The 15,091-nt window shown below is 36.7% G+C and overlaps 1 protein-coding gene across 1 annotated transcript in view; it reads right to left on the minus strand.

Moving 5' to 3' along the window:
* KCTD8 (potassium channel tetramerization domain containing 8) overlaps positions 1-15,091 on the minus strand; it is a 262,947-nt gene that overhangs the window by 71,221 nt on the left and 176,635 nt on the right.

Genomic DNA, 15,091 nt, shown 5'->3' on the forward strand with positions numbered 1-15,091 from the left:
AGTGCCTCCAGGAACTTTGGTGTTTGTTTTTTAAAAAGAATAGTAATGGGGGCTTTCCTGTTGGCTCAGTGGTAGAGAATCCGCTTGCCAATGCAGCAGACACAGGTTCAGTCCCTGATCCAGGAAGATCCCACATGCTGCAAAGCAACTAAGCCTGTGTGCCACAGCAACTGAGCCTGTGCTCTAGAGCCCAGGAATTGCGACTACTGAGCCTGTGTGCTCCAACTCCTGAAGCCCATACCCTAGAGTCTGTGCTCCACAAGGGAAGCCACCACAATGAGAAGGCTCTTGCGTTGTAACTAGACAGTAACCCCTGCAGAAGTGAAGACCCAGCACAGCCAAAAATAAAGGTAAATAACATTTTAAAAGGATAGTATTGGATTTAGTATTATCGGTTCTGTTTTTGTTTGCAGAGTAATAGTACATGATTTCTATATGTAGCAGCTTGAGTAGAGAGATGGTAATTACATGTTTCTTTTCTGCACCTCGAAATTATGTATCTCTCAAATATCATCAGCAGGTCCCTATTATGAATGAAGTGTAAACATGTCACACTGTATATAAATATCATTATGTTGAACACCTGAAACTAATATAATACTGTATGTCAATTATACCTCAATTAAAAATAAATTAAAATTTAAAAAGTCATGTCACACTAACATTTTGAATCTGCCAAACAAAGCTTCTAGTTCCTTTTCAAGTAGAAAAGGCCATATCATTATAGAAACAAAGATTCAATAGAGCAGGAAGTAATTGTTAAGATTTATTTAATTCATCCTCCTACATTCAAGCACCTAACCCATCCCGAAAAGTAACAGTCTACTTTATTCCCCAAAACCTCTTGAGATGGAAATGTATTTTTCTTGGTAACCTCTCCCTGTTTCTTATAATTGTTTGGTCAAATAGTTCTTTCTAAAACAAGTTCAGAGTAAAGAAAAAAAACTGAACATACTTCTATATCCACCTCTCTCTCTAAACATGTTTCCCCTCCCCACCCCCATAGGAGCTGCCTGAATTTTATCACCACTTTTGTGAAATGTTTGAAGGCATTAATGCTAGAATATTTTAATAGGAGCAAAAAAATCTAAAGGCAAATTGTTCCTTATGTCTGTTCTTTGAGGTATATTTTTTCACGATTTCTCTCACCTCCCTACCCCACCTAAAGTTCTTAAATATTTATCCCAAATGTTGTAAATCAAATATTTTTAACATTTGATCATATGCTCAATTCCATATTTTAGGTATAAATTTGACAGGAAGGCTCAATACCGTATCTTAGGCATAAGTTTGACAGGAAGATTCAATTTCTATATATACTTCAGCTTTCCACAAGTTATTCAGTTGTTAGGAAGTCAGCCCAAAAAGAAACAGAATGCATTACTAGTGTCTGAAAATCTGAAAAAGCTAACCTGGTTGCATAAAAATGGAGATACCATCAAGTGAAAAGTAAGTATTTTACATTAAAATGTAAAAACAATTATTAAACAATTGAAATTAGTAGAAAAGTAAGTAGAATAAAATTAGAAAATATGTTGAGATTGGAGAGCAGGGGGAACATGCAAGTGATAACAATAATTTACTCAGCACATGTGATCTGAGCACCTATTATGTTCGAGGCACTAGAGGTTCAGGTTTGAGCAAAACAGAAAACATGTTTACCTTCATGCAACTCACCTTCCAAGCACGAAGACTGACAACAACAAAATCCTAAACGAAGTTATAAAAACCATAATGTCAGGGATTCACAATCACTTGCAAAAAAATAAAGCAAGTTAAGGGGAAAGAGTGAGGAAAGGTGATGCTCAAGATAGGGTGGCCAGGGAATGCCCTTTGAGGTGCTAAGAGCAAAAAGTCTTGGGGTTCCTGTCATCATGTTTAGAATTTTCAAAGAACAGAAAGACCAGTGTAGCAGGAGCTAAATGAGTAAGGAGAAGAGTGAGGGAAATGAGTTTGAGAGCTACTGAGAAGAGGCTGGAAATCATAGGACATGACATACAGGCCAAGGACTTAGAAGGTCAAGAAAAGGTGAGTAACTTGATATGTATTTTGTCTTACAAAGGATTACTTTTGTTGCATTGTGATGAATAGACTTCAGTGAAGTAAGACTGGAAGCAGAGAGACCAATTAGACCTTATTGAATTAAACCATGAAAGAGTTAACACGTTTAGACCAGGTTCTTGGTGCTGAGGATTAGAAGTGGTAAGATTTGGGTTCCCATTTGAAGGTACAACTAGTAGAATTTCTACTGGTTTATACAGGAGATAGAAGAGAAAGAAGCTAGAGGACTCTAGGAAGGTGCCAGGATTTGTGACCTGAGTAATTGGTGAACTAATGGTGGTCTTCATGGAATCCGGGAATACTGGAGAAGAAGGAGGTTTGAAAAGAAACATCAGATGTTAAATTTGAAATGTCTATGAGATATCCAGAAAAATGCCAGAAAGCTAAACATATAAGTCTAGATTTCAGTAGCAAATTTGGTTCTCTAAATCAAAATTAAGTCATCTGAAAGTACAGATGTTAAACCAATACAATATTATAAAGTAATTAGCCTCTAATTAAAATAAGTAAATAAAATTAAAAAAAAAAAAAAAAAACAAGAGAATGGATGAGATCCCCAAAGAAACTTGTATAAATAGAGAAGAGAAGAGGTCTCAGAACTGAATCCTAGAGCCCAAAAGCACCTGAAAAAATCTTGACATTGGACCATAAGCCAGTAACAGACTGGCTTATATTGAGATAGAAAGGCTGAGAGAGTACAGTGTCCTAGAAACCAAGGGGAGAAAGTACTTAAAGAAAAAACAAAAGTGAACAGCTCTTTCAAATGCTTCTGAAAGAATAAGTCATGCACAAGTGTCCACTGGGTTTGACTTTGACAAGTTCTTGACGAGACTTTTAGTGTAGTGATGTGGAAGAAGAAAGAATGGAAGACAAGGAAGTACAGATTTCAAAGATTTTCTCTTAAGTAGAACAAATGGAGCATTGCTTTCAAGAGGGATATATGATAAGGACTTCTCTGGTGGCTCAGTCAGTAAGGAATCTGCCTGCAATGCAGGAGACCACCAGTGATGCAGGAGACCCAGGTTCAATCCCTGGGTCAGGAAGATCCCCTAGAGAACGAAATGGTAGCCCACTCCAGTATTTTACCCTGAGAAATCCCATGGACAGAGAAGCCTGACAGACTACATTTCACAGGGTTGCAAGAGTCAGACATGACAGCAACTAAACCACCACCACCACCATAAGATCAAAATATCTATCTATTCAATCATCTACCAACAATTTAGAAGAGAAGAGGAGGGATAACTGATGATAAAGAAGAGAGAGGGAATAACTGCAAGAATAGTATCTCTGAAAAACCTATAAGAGATAGAATTCACATTTATTATATAAAGACATTGCTTACGTAAGGGCAAATGTATCTTACAGTAAGTCACTTGTGTGCTGCGCTTAGTCGCTCGGTTGTGTCCGACTCTTTGCGACTCCATGGACTGTAGCCCTCCAGGTTCTTCTGTCCATGGCGATTCTCCAGGCAAGAATATTGGAGTGGGTTTCTATGCCTTCCTCCAGGGGAATTTCCCAACCCAGGGATCGAACCCAAGTCTCCTGCATTGCAGGCAGATTCTTTACTGTCTGAGCCACAAGGGAGCGTCTGTCTACAATGCGGGAGACCTGGGTTCGATCCCTGTGTCGGGAAGATCTCCTGGAGAAGGAAATGGCAATCCACTCCAGTACTATTGCCTGGAAAATCCCATAGACAGAGGAGCCTGGTAGGCTACAGTCCATGGAGTTGCTAAGAGTCGGACACGACTGAGCGACTTCACTTTCTTTCAGCTTATCCCTTCTCCAAGGGCTCATCCCAACCCAGGAATCGAACTGGGGTCTCCTGCATTGCAGGTGGATTCTTTACCAGCTGAGCTACCAGGGAGGCCCAAGTCACTTGTGCCTTAGGGTAAAAAAGGTATTCATTCTTTACATTAATGTTACGGAGTGATTTTATTTTGCTTTTAATGAGAAAACGTCTAGGAAGTGTGCATTAAATTTTATTTGAATCACCATTTTTGTCAATGTCTTACAGTGATAAAAACAACTGATAAAGCTCTACAAGAAAATGATTTCTATAATCATTACACTTTCCCCTCTTGGGTTTTTAAAACATTTTAAGAAAGTGAGATAAGGGATGTACACAAGTAGAATGATGAAACATGGTCTGGTACTTTATTCTCAATTTAAAGTGTAACAGCTTGTTCAAAAATTAATATTCAATATTCTCTAGGGTGTCTTTCAAACTTCAAAGCAAGACTTCCTTATAGCTTAGTTTGTATGAAAACTTCAGCAAAGTAGAATAGCTGTTAAAATGAAATTCATTCAATTACCATAACAAGAGATCGGTTTTGGGTAAAAGGCTGCTAGCTATAGGAGATTTTGTATAATTGTTTTCACTCTGTCCATAACAATTCTAAATTTTACCCTGACATTCTCTTTCTTCTGCCACTGCAGCAATAGAAAGAGCCTGGTACTTTTTCTTTAGGCCCATATTTTGATAATCTTTATTTTGTCACATTTTAGGCATAACAAGTAACATGAAAATCTGCTTCTTTCCCTATATCAAACATGAACTTATACATTGAAAATCTAAGTAGATGAGAAGTTGAAGTTGTTTTATTTTTCAAAGAATATAGATTCATGAATCATGTTTGCATATCTAGATTCTTTCAAAGAGAATAACGGAATGCCAGTGTTGTCATGGCCTCAAATTAATATCAATGGAGTTGCCTCTGTGTGAATGCACTGATGTTTTGGACCCTAAACTTGGCTACTTCTTGTTTTGATATAGCTCCAAGCCTTTAAGCCCAGGTATACACACTGCGTATCCTTACTGTCTGCTTCCCTAGTGGCTCAGTAGTAAAGACTCGACCTGCCAACGCAGGAGACGTGGGTTGTGAAGTTCCCTGGAGAAGGAAATGGCAACCCACTCCAGTATTCTTGCCTGGAGAATTCCATGGACAGAGGAGCCTGGTGCGTTACAGTCCATGGGGACACAAAACAGTTGGACACAGCTTAACAAATAAGCAATAACAAACAATCCTTACTGACTACAGATGGATTAATATACAATTTATTATTTTATTTTACTCTGATATTAGAAAGAAAGAGTAGTAAAACTAGAAGGAAAGAAAAAGGAAAGGGATGAGAAAGAAAGGCAATGCTCAGTTTGGGGCAAATGGCTTACAAATATTGAAAAGTGCTATTAAGACTACTGGGCTTCCCTGACAGCTCTGATGGTAAAGAATCTGCCTGCAATGCAGGAGACTGGGGTTCAATCCCGTGGGTCAGGAAGATCCCCTGGAGATGGAAATGGCAATTCACTCCAGTATTCTTGCCTGGAGAATTCCATGGACAGAGGACCGTGGTGGGCTACAGTCAGTGGGGTCAACATGAGTCAGATACAACTGAGTGACTAATACACAGACATTAAGATTACCAATGCCTTAAAACGCATCCCTGATCAATGGCCTTCAAATGTCATAGGAAATTGAATCTGCTACCAAGACAGGAAGTAAAATCATCTATCCATCAGCACACTTGCTTACAATATCCAAATGCAGTCTCACTCATTTCCTTAGTAGAAACTGACGCCATTCTGGGGAAAGCTCCCTGTGTCTCTGATAGTGTGATATCAATTGACAATTTTTTTTTCTTTCAAGAAACAGTCTCCAATCTCTCCCACTGTTTCCAAGTAATTGCCACAACTGACTGTGCCCCCAAAACAACAATTCAGAGCAGTCACTTACCTGCTTTTGCCTATATTTTCTCATCTATAAAACTGGGATAATATCAAATCAAAACTACAATGAAGTATCACCTCACTCCAGTCAAAACGTCATCATTAAAATGTCAACAAATAATGAATTCTGGAGAGAGTGTAGAGAACACGGAACCCTCCTACACTGTTGGTGGGAATGGAAACTGGTATAGCCTGTATGGAGAATAGTATAGAGTTTCTTTTAAACACTAAAAATAGAGTTACCATATGATCCTGCAATCCTATACCTGGGCATAAAAGAAGGAAATTATGCTATTTGCTGCAACATGAGTCGGCCTAGAGATTATCATACTCTAAATGAGGTAAACCAGACAGAAAGACAAATATCATATGATATTCCTTATATGTGGAATCTGAAAAAAAAAAATGAATTTATTTACCAAACAGAACTAGATCCACAGACATAGAAAACAAACTAATTGTTGCAAATAGCTTATATGGATGGGTTTAATATATTCACACCACTATATAAAAGAGAAAACCCACAAGGACCTACTGTACAGCACAGGGAATCATACTCAATATTTTCTAACAATTTATATAAGGGAAAATAATCTGGAAAATATATATATAAATAAATCACTGTGCTGTACAAACCTGAAATTAACACAATACAGTAAATCGGCTATGTTGTCAATTTAAAAATAAAAAATATAAACCCCTAAGAAACAAAACTGGGATAATACCAGTTTCTATCTCAAAGGGTTATCATGGAGACTAAACAACTGAAAAAGTATCTAGAACATTTTAAGCACTAAATAAATATTATTATTATTATTTTTATTAGAAAATAATGAAGAGGAGCAACTCCTTTTTACTGTTTAAGTTCAGAATTGAAACTTACTCAAGCTTCAATTCCCTGGATGTGACCAACCTTCAGTATTTGGTCCCTTTATTATTTAACCAATATAAAATCTTAACCAATTATTAGGACTTCCAAAAGTCAGTGTCAAATTTTCTTATTTACTTCATATTAGGGTGTTTGTCAAGCCTCATCACAGTACCTATATTAAATTATAAAGTCTGTAGACTTATAATTATAAAGTTTGTAGGCACAAACTTTGGAGCTAAATTGAGGTTAAAATCCATAAAGAATAACAGCAAGTTATACAAGTATATACACATACTATTGATTAAAATTTTAATTTATTATAACCATTATTGCTTGTCAGAAGAAGTAAAGGCACTTCAAAGCCCTTCATTTGGATTTCACCCTCAATCAATATTTACATAGAATTCTAATCCTCTAGAAAGAATATTCAACTTAATGAATAGTAATCAATCATGAAAGGAATATACTGAGTATATCAGATAATTAATTTGTGAATAATAGTTTTGTTGTGGGAGATAGAACAAAATAATATTTGAGTGTACATGTTCAGATTACAACTTCTAATGTTCAACTCCCAATGCCACAGTTCACTGAGTATGTTAATTCCTCTATCAAATAAAGGTAATATAATTAGCTATACTTCATGGGGGTTGTTGTCAGTATGCAGTAAAAAGACACACACTGACTGTCCACTGATAAACACCCATTGTATTACCACATGGACATATGTTAGGCTGAGCCATAAGTAATTGATGCTTTTTGTAAATATCTATCAAATATTGGAAGGATAATACAGTTGAATATAATAAATATACACAGAGTGACTCTCCATAAGCTTCAAAAGAAACCTTACAAAAAGTAACAAGAACATTATTTCCCACAAAGTTTTCCAGAAACACAAATGAACAAATAAGTCAAACTAAAAAGAAATTATAGCTCCTTCTAGAATATATTATAGGATCAGCATAAACTTTCCCATCCCATATTCCTGTCTAAAGTAATGCACAGTGACAATTCAAAATGAAGCTCTTTATGAACTTGAGGAAGCTTGAATCATCAGATTCTTAAAATATGTGTAGAATAAAGAGTATTCCCATCTACCTTCATTCTTTAAAAAATGATACTCTATATAGGATAATGTTTTAGATAATTAGTATATGAAATTAATACTTTACAAATTCTTGAAGAATTTGTGTTATCATAAGCTCACATACATATGTGGAGTGTGTGCATATAAATTGCATTCATGGTAACACAGGTTACACACCATTATGTATTTTAATTCATACTTTAATTCAACAGATCCATTTTCATGTCAAGCATGCATCAAGCACAGGGGATGAAATGGTGAGTGAGACAAGCATGGTCTCTGCTCTCAACTAGGCACAGGTTACTGGAACTATGGAAATCTAGTTTTTCCTGCAGTACCACCAAGACAGAAAATCAAAAATTCTTCAAATATAAAAACTCAAATTCCTTTACTCACTGTAATCATTTAGTAGGGCCAGAGCTGTTGATATTTCTGAAATGGGAGAGTAAATTGTTCTTATAGAGAAGATTATCCCTCTTCATTGAGTCACATCATATATGAAGAACCACAAATCTCTTATTTTACTTGAAGAGTTAGAAAGCTAACAACAAAATTGGGAAATGGAAGCATAATAGACAAAACACAAATCTGCCTAAAGAATTCTGAATGTTATATGACAGTTCATTTCTTCAATGGCTTCTGTCCTAAAAAGAAATACTTCCCAATTTTTAAAACATCAAATACTCATAAATATTCAGAAGGTGACATTCCTTCCATATGGCATATATAATTCATATTTTCTCCACTATGCCATTATACAGGTAAAAAATAAGTATGTTGAAAGGGTGCTAGCCATCCATTTGAATTTAAAAACTTACTCTTATAGTAGCAATTTATAGAAAAAAAAAAGCATGTGTATATATTTGTCATATGTATATTAACAGACTGCTACATAAATATTTTCTATGAGAAAACAACTAAGACATTTTCAATGTTAGCATTGTAAAACTTCAATGAATTTTTCATGATTGAAAGAGTGCAGAGGTTTGGAATATGAATTAGAAATCTCATAAAAGGTTGAAAATGGGCCTCTCAGTTTAGCCACTGAACCATGTGGGATAAAGATGAAGATTTTAAGGAAAAAGAGTCAAAACTGTCCTGAACTCAAAAAAAAAAATCTTTTAAACTGAAATGCCAGGATAGTTCACACATGATCATTTCTTAATTTTTTCCACTGACTGAAAAATTCTCTTGAGAAATATGTATTTTAGGAAATAACAGTGCTAAAAGCAAAATATAAGCATGACAGGATGAACCCAACATTAGCAGTTACGTCAAATAATTCATGTTTGTAAAATAATAAACATGATTAATAATATTCAAAAATGCTATTATGATAACATATTTCATAATTATCTTGTTACAATGAACAGATGTTAATTTGGATCCTCAGTGTTATGTTTATTAAAAACCATATTAAAGTCTGAGGAGAAAAATATAGTTTGTTGCCAGCTAAAAACTTTTCTTTGTGAAAGTCTTTCTGTTGTTTGAAATCATGTAAATAGGCAACAAGAGAGAAAGTCTTATTCAGCTCACTCTTTAAACTGAAAAAGATTATAAAACTCTACCTGATCTAGCTACCAGTGTTAAAACTCCCTGTAATCCTTATGTTTAACTCCAGAGAAGGCTTTAATAAAATTTAACAAGTGCCCCAAATATTGAGACAGTAACAGAGATTTTATAGTACTAGCTTTAGAGGCTTAATGGGTTCCCTGGCAGCTAAGCTGTTAAAGAATCTGCTTGCAATATAGAAGACCCTGGGTCAAGAAGATCCCCTGGAGAAGGGTTAGGCTACCCACTCCAGTATTCTTGGGCTTCTCTGGTGGTTCAAATGGTAAAGAATCCACCTGCAATGCAGGAGACGTGGGTTCAATCCCTGGGTTGGGAAGATCCCCACTCCATGGGGTCACAAAGAGTTAGACATGACGGAGTGACTAAGCACAGCACAGCACGTACAGGCTTAATAAGTAATTTCAAATGCATGCATCCCTCCTTGGAGTAATTAAAGTGTTGCAGAAGCCAGTAATCAAGAAACCAAGCACCACACTCAGAAACCACACTTGGAGAATTGGAGAACTCAAGTTTATTGCACCCGCCTGCCCAGAGGACTTAATACTCCAAGCTCTGAGCCCCGAACAGAGGGGTTACAGAGTTTTTATAGACCTACTATAGTGGGCAACGCTAGCTGCTAACAGGCTGGTTTAAACTAAGAGGCTTTGTGCACGCAGAAACAGCAGTCAAGATAGGGAGGGGGATGCCTGACCTTTACAAAGACAGGCAGATTAAGCAGGTTTTCCGGGGCTGGGCAACTGCAAAGAGCAGAACAAGGGTGAGAGAGATAAGCTCCAGTTTCTAGTATTGTTAAGTCCCCACTTTCCAAGAGTATGTGACCTACATGACAGACTGCAAGGAGCAAGCTGAGTTACAGAGGCAGAATGAGCAGGAGGTTATGTAAAATTTTAACTTTTCCTCTTCATAAGGAGACTTCATCTTCTAGCCTCCTAGTGCATGCACGCTCAGTCATGTCCAACTCTTTGTGACCCCGTGGACTGTAGCCCACCAGGCTTGTCTGTCCATGGAATTTTCCAGGCAAGAATAGTGGAGTGGGTTGCCATTTCCTCCTCCAGAGGATCTTCCCCACCCAGGGACTGAACCCACGTCTCCTGTGTCTCCTGCATTGGCAGGTGGGTTCTTGACCACTGAGCCATCTGGGAAGCCTCTAGCCTCAGGAAAGTCTAACAGTCTAATGTCATTCTTTGATTGAATCAGGTGCTTTTTTAAGAAACAGCTCATTCTTTTTTTCCCCCCAGAGTTATTCAAATTAGTATAATATGTTTATCTTTTATTATCCATAATCACTATCTAAAGGCTTCCAGATTTTTTCTAAACCAATAAATTGTGAAGCTCCATGTTAGATAAAATGCTAATCTTAAGATTATACTGAGATCACATCTTGGCTCTTGTGAGCTTGTCTTCTGCTATATTACACTATCAAACTGGATTGTCTCTGAGTATCTGAACTTAATTATATTAATATTTATATAATTCCTTAGCCCATGCCAAAAATTTGGTTGAAAAATGCTTATTCATTCATGATAAGAGTTTAAAGTCTGGACTGGAAAGTTTATTCCTAAGAAATTTTATTACTTTCTAACAGTCTCAAATCAGAATGACATTGACCAGGCTTGCTATACTTGCTATATTGCTATAAAGCAAAAATATTTACTGTTTTTGGAATGGAGCTTAATCAATTTAGAGATTGGAATATGGTACACTGCAGTCTATTAATGTTTCTTTTTCATTTGTCCTGATTAAGGTTCTACACATACATTAAGTTGTAAATCTTTTTTTTTTTTTTTTACTCAGAATGGCTTTTAGGAGGTGAAGTGATTTACTAAAAAGAAATGTCTTGATGACAGCTTGGAATAAAAGTTAATACTGAAAGGTCATGTTCAAAAAATAAAACTTCTATGTGTGGGACAGGATAAAGACTTAATGTTACTCCTTAATTAAAGTGTATGAAATGATGGGGAAATATCCTAAAAAAATCAACACTGGAACGAGACAGGGACACAAGGAAGATGTAAGACTACGTAATCTCTATCTCCACGTGTAGGAACTAGGGACAACAGGAATATAAAAGATGTGTTCTTAACATTACAAGTGGTAAGGGATGTCTATCAGGTAAATTATCTCCATGAGCAGTTTTACCTCCTCTCTCTTGTCTCTGTCTATCCTTCCCCTTTCCTTCTCTTCTCTTTCTTCTTCTTTCTTATCCAATGTGAGAATAAAAAGACATGGTCTAAAGTACCCACATCAAGCATAAAAGCATGAGAGCAGAAAAGATCAAGAGTATTTGGGAATTTCTACAGTTTTAGGAGGTGGAGACTTCAGTCATCCATAAACTTAACAAATGAGGACACAAACTTAGATTTACATGTATAAACTAGAAGTTGAACTCCAGTTTAACCTGAGCCAAGAACCTACTAAAATACAAAGTGTGATCTTCAAATATAAAAGCCTCTTTCTAATGCCCTTTACTTGCATTTTATTTCTTGTGATCATAGTGGAACAAGCTGGTTTTAAATGGTAGCAAACACTGCACTCTTTATGCCCATGTAAAGAGCTGCACTCAGGCAGTCTGAATGCCAGACTGAGGAAGGGTGCTCCAGGAAAAGGTATGGCAGTGTGCATGGTGGGTGTGTGTGTGTGGGAGGGGGTGGTGGTGACAGAGGATAAGAGTAATGCTATCACATATAGCCCCCAACAGAAAAGCAAAGCAACTCTTCACAACTATTAATTAACCAACTGGTATCACTTAAGGAAACATTTCTTAAAGGTCTGAATTAAAATGCAGTTGAACTTGCTTTAAATATGGTTTCTTCTTCCATGCGAGCCAGTAAGTATATTACTGTGGCAACTCCTATGGCCCCAGAACACAGCCTACAAAGTGGGACACAGTGAGAGCTATCTGTCCCCATGTAGATAATAAGGTAGGTGCATTGCAGACAAATTGAAAACAACAATAAAACTTAAAGTCTTTTATTATTATTATTATTACTATCATGCAAGGGTAATTCTCAACAATTTCCATACAAAATACTCCTCCCTGAAAACATCTTTTGTTTGACTAGGTTCTACATAATTGCTAAACCAGTCAATTCTAAAGGTACTCAACCCTGAATATTCATTGGAAGGACTTATGATGAAGCTGAAGCTCCAAAAGATTGGCCACCTGACACAAAGAGCCTACTTGTAAGAAAAAACCCTGATGCTGGGAAAGATTGAAGGCAGAAGGAGAAGGGGATGCAGAGGATGAGATGATTGGACAGCATCACCGACTTGATGGAATGACTTTGAGCAATCTCTAGGAGATGGTGAAGGACAAGGAAGCCTGATGTGTTGCAGTCAGTGGGGTTGCAAAGAGTCGGACACAACTAAGCAACGGAACAGCAACTAAACCAATACTGAATCATTCATAAATGACGTCATATCCTGTAACCAACCCTATATTCTGTAATTTATTCTCTATTCTCCCCTCAATATGTCCCCAGTAAATGTCAAGGTTTCTTCCTTTCTCCTATTGTTGCTTTACTAGTCCCACTTCCTTTTCATTCATATTGTAGGGAATAAAAAAGATAGGCATATGTGCTTTTAATAGAAGAGAAATACTTATTAAAATGTCAGACTATTGATAGGGTAGAATAGTAATTACTTTCATATGGATTGTAAGGGCAATGGTGAAAAATGAAGGGAGCAGCATATTTATAGAGGTGATGAGGAAATAGTCTAGAAACTGTAGAAGAAACAGTCAATAGTCATTGGCTCTCTGGCCTCATCCTGGGAAGTCATCCAAATGTACTTTAAAACTCTGTTGGAATTGGAAAACCTATAACACCCACACTGATCAATAGTATTCAGGTTGAAATGAAGAGGGTCTAAAATCAGAAGTGATCAGAGTAACGGTGACCTGTTTGAGAGTCAATCCAAGGCCTCATCTCTGTTCTCATCTTTTCTGACCACTCAACCATGACTCATAGAGTTGACCACTCTGTCTCCATTATTCCTCAGCTATGCAGAGGACAGACTCCACTGGCTACCAAAACCTTCTGCTCAGTTTCCCCAACATTTTCTTTATTGATACATTGTGGTTCATTTCCAGACAGACAATCTGATCTCCAAGGTATCTGCAACAAAATTAAACAATGCCAGTCACATTCGCATTCTTGGTTGCTGAAGATTTAGTCATTGCTTTCCATTCCTGGTTGCTGAAGATTTATTAATTGGAACAGAATTAAAGTTATGGGCTGATCTTTCTATAGAATGCATCTCAATAGTTTGTTTCATAAAGTGTATACATTTTCCCATGGGCTTCCCAGGTGGCTCAGTGGTAATGCAGAAGATGCAGGTGCATTCCTGGGTTGGGAAGATCCCCCAGAGGAGGAAATGGCAAGCCATTCCAGTATTCTTGCCTGGAAAATTCCATGGACAGAGAAGCCTGGTGGGCTACAGTCCATGGGGTCACAAAGAGTATGACATGACTGAGACACTGAGCATGCACACATACATTTTCCTACTTAGATTTAGGAGGAATATGTCTCCTGCTCTCTTCCTTCTTTATATTAAACTATAAATGATTCAAGTTGCAGAGATGCCTGCTTTCAGCAACTTCTCCTGGGCACTACTCTGAAGAAACTGATGTATACACTCATTAAATCCTGGGCTTTGACTGATAAGGATTTTCTACGTGCCTTCTTCAGTCCAATGATATTAAGACAGAGTTCTCAATTTGTACCTGTGGTGATTTACTGTTCCTGCTCCAACAGTAATGATGGAAAATGCTTTTCCACTATCATTTAATTCGCCTGGAATCCTAGTAGAAATTAGTCTTCCAGATGTACCAGCAGAAAAAAGATTGAGAGCAGCTATAAAGAACCTTGCACCAAGACTGGACAATTTTAATAGCACAGCATTGGTATTAAACACTATCAATAACGGTAGTAATCCTTTACTATAAATGGGTTAGAAACAGACATCATTAGCTTCTGGGGACTGCATTCCCTATCGGCATAATGAAAGGCTGGGCTGGCTCATTTGAAATACCCATCCCCAAAAAGATGGCCTAAAATAAAGTGGCCCTGAGGATGAATATTACACTAATAAACATCTTAAATGAATGAGAAGTGATTCCAAGGTAACAAAGAAAATCTGGCTTTCTTAACCATCTATGTCTTGTCATACCATAGCTTCATTTTTAGAAGTCCTCATGTATCCAGTAAACTATCTACTCCTATAACAAATATAAAGTATATTTGGGACTGTTCTCCTGCATTTCGGGTAACAAATATAAACTCATTTGGATTGTTAAGAAACTGTCAACAGCTCAGGACTGATATGTTCTTACAACTAAAAAAGAGTTAACAATATTTAAAGAATCAAAGTACAATAAAATATCAAATATTGAAGGCATCATGAATGAAACAGAAGCTATGATATGCTTTAGAACTGTAGCGATTTTGAGTCATGTTTTATCAAAAAAAAACCCAAAAACAAATGATAGTTCTTTCAGCTTTCCAGCTGACTATGTAAGTGAAGATAATTATAAGGAAATGTCAAGAAAATAAAACAGATTTGCCTCTTTTTTAACCTGGCAGTCAAAATATGTATATGATTTCTTTATAAGAAAAAAACTGCCTTTTACCTTTATGTTCTTTTCTCTTCAATACAGTCAAAAATTAGAGTCACACTGGATATCACACAAATCAAAAAGATGTATGAGTTATATCTCTGCTTCTCAGGCATGTAAAAAGTACAAAAACATTTCAATATCAGATTCATCATA

Source organism: Bos taurus, chromosome 6, assembly GCF_002263795.3.
Source record: "Bos taurus isolate L1 Dominette 01449 registration number 42190680 breed Hereford chromosome 6, ARS-UCD2.0, whole genome shotgun sequence".
Lineage (NCBI taxonomy): Eukaryota > Metazoa > Chordata > Mammalia > Artiodactyla > Bovidae > Bos > Bos taurus.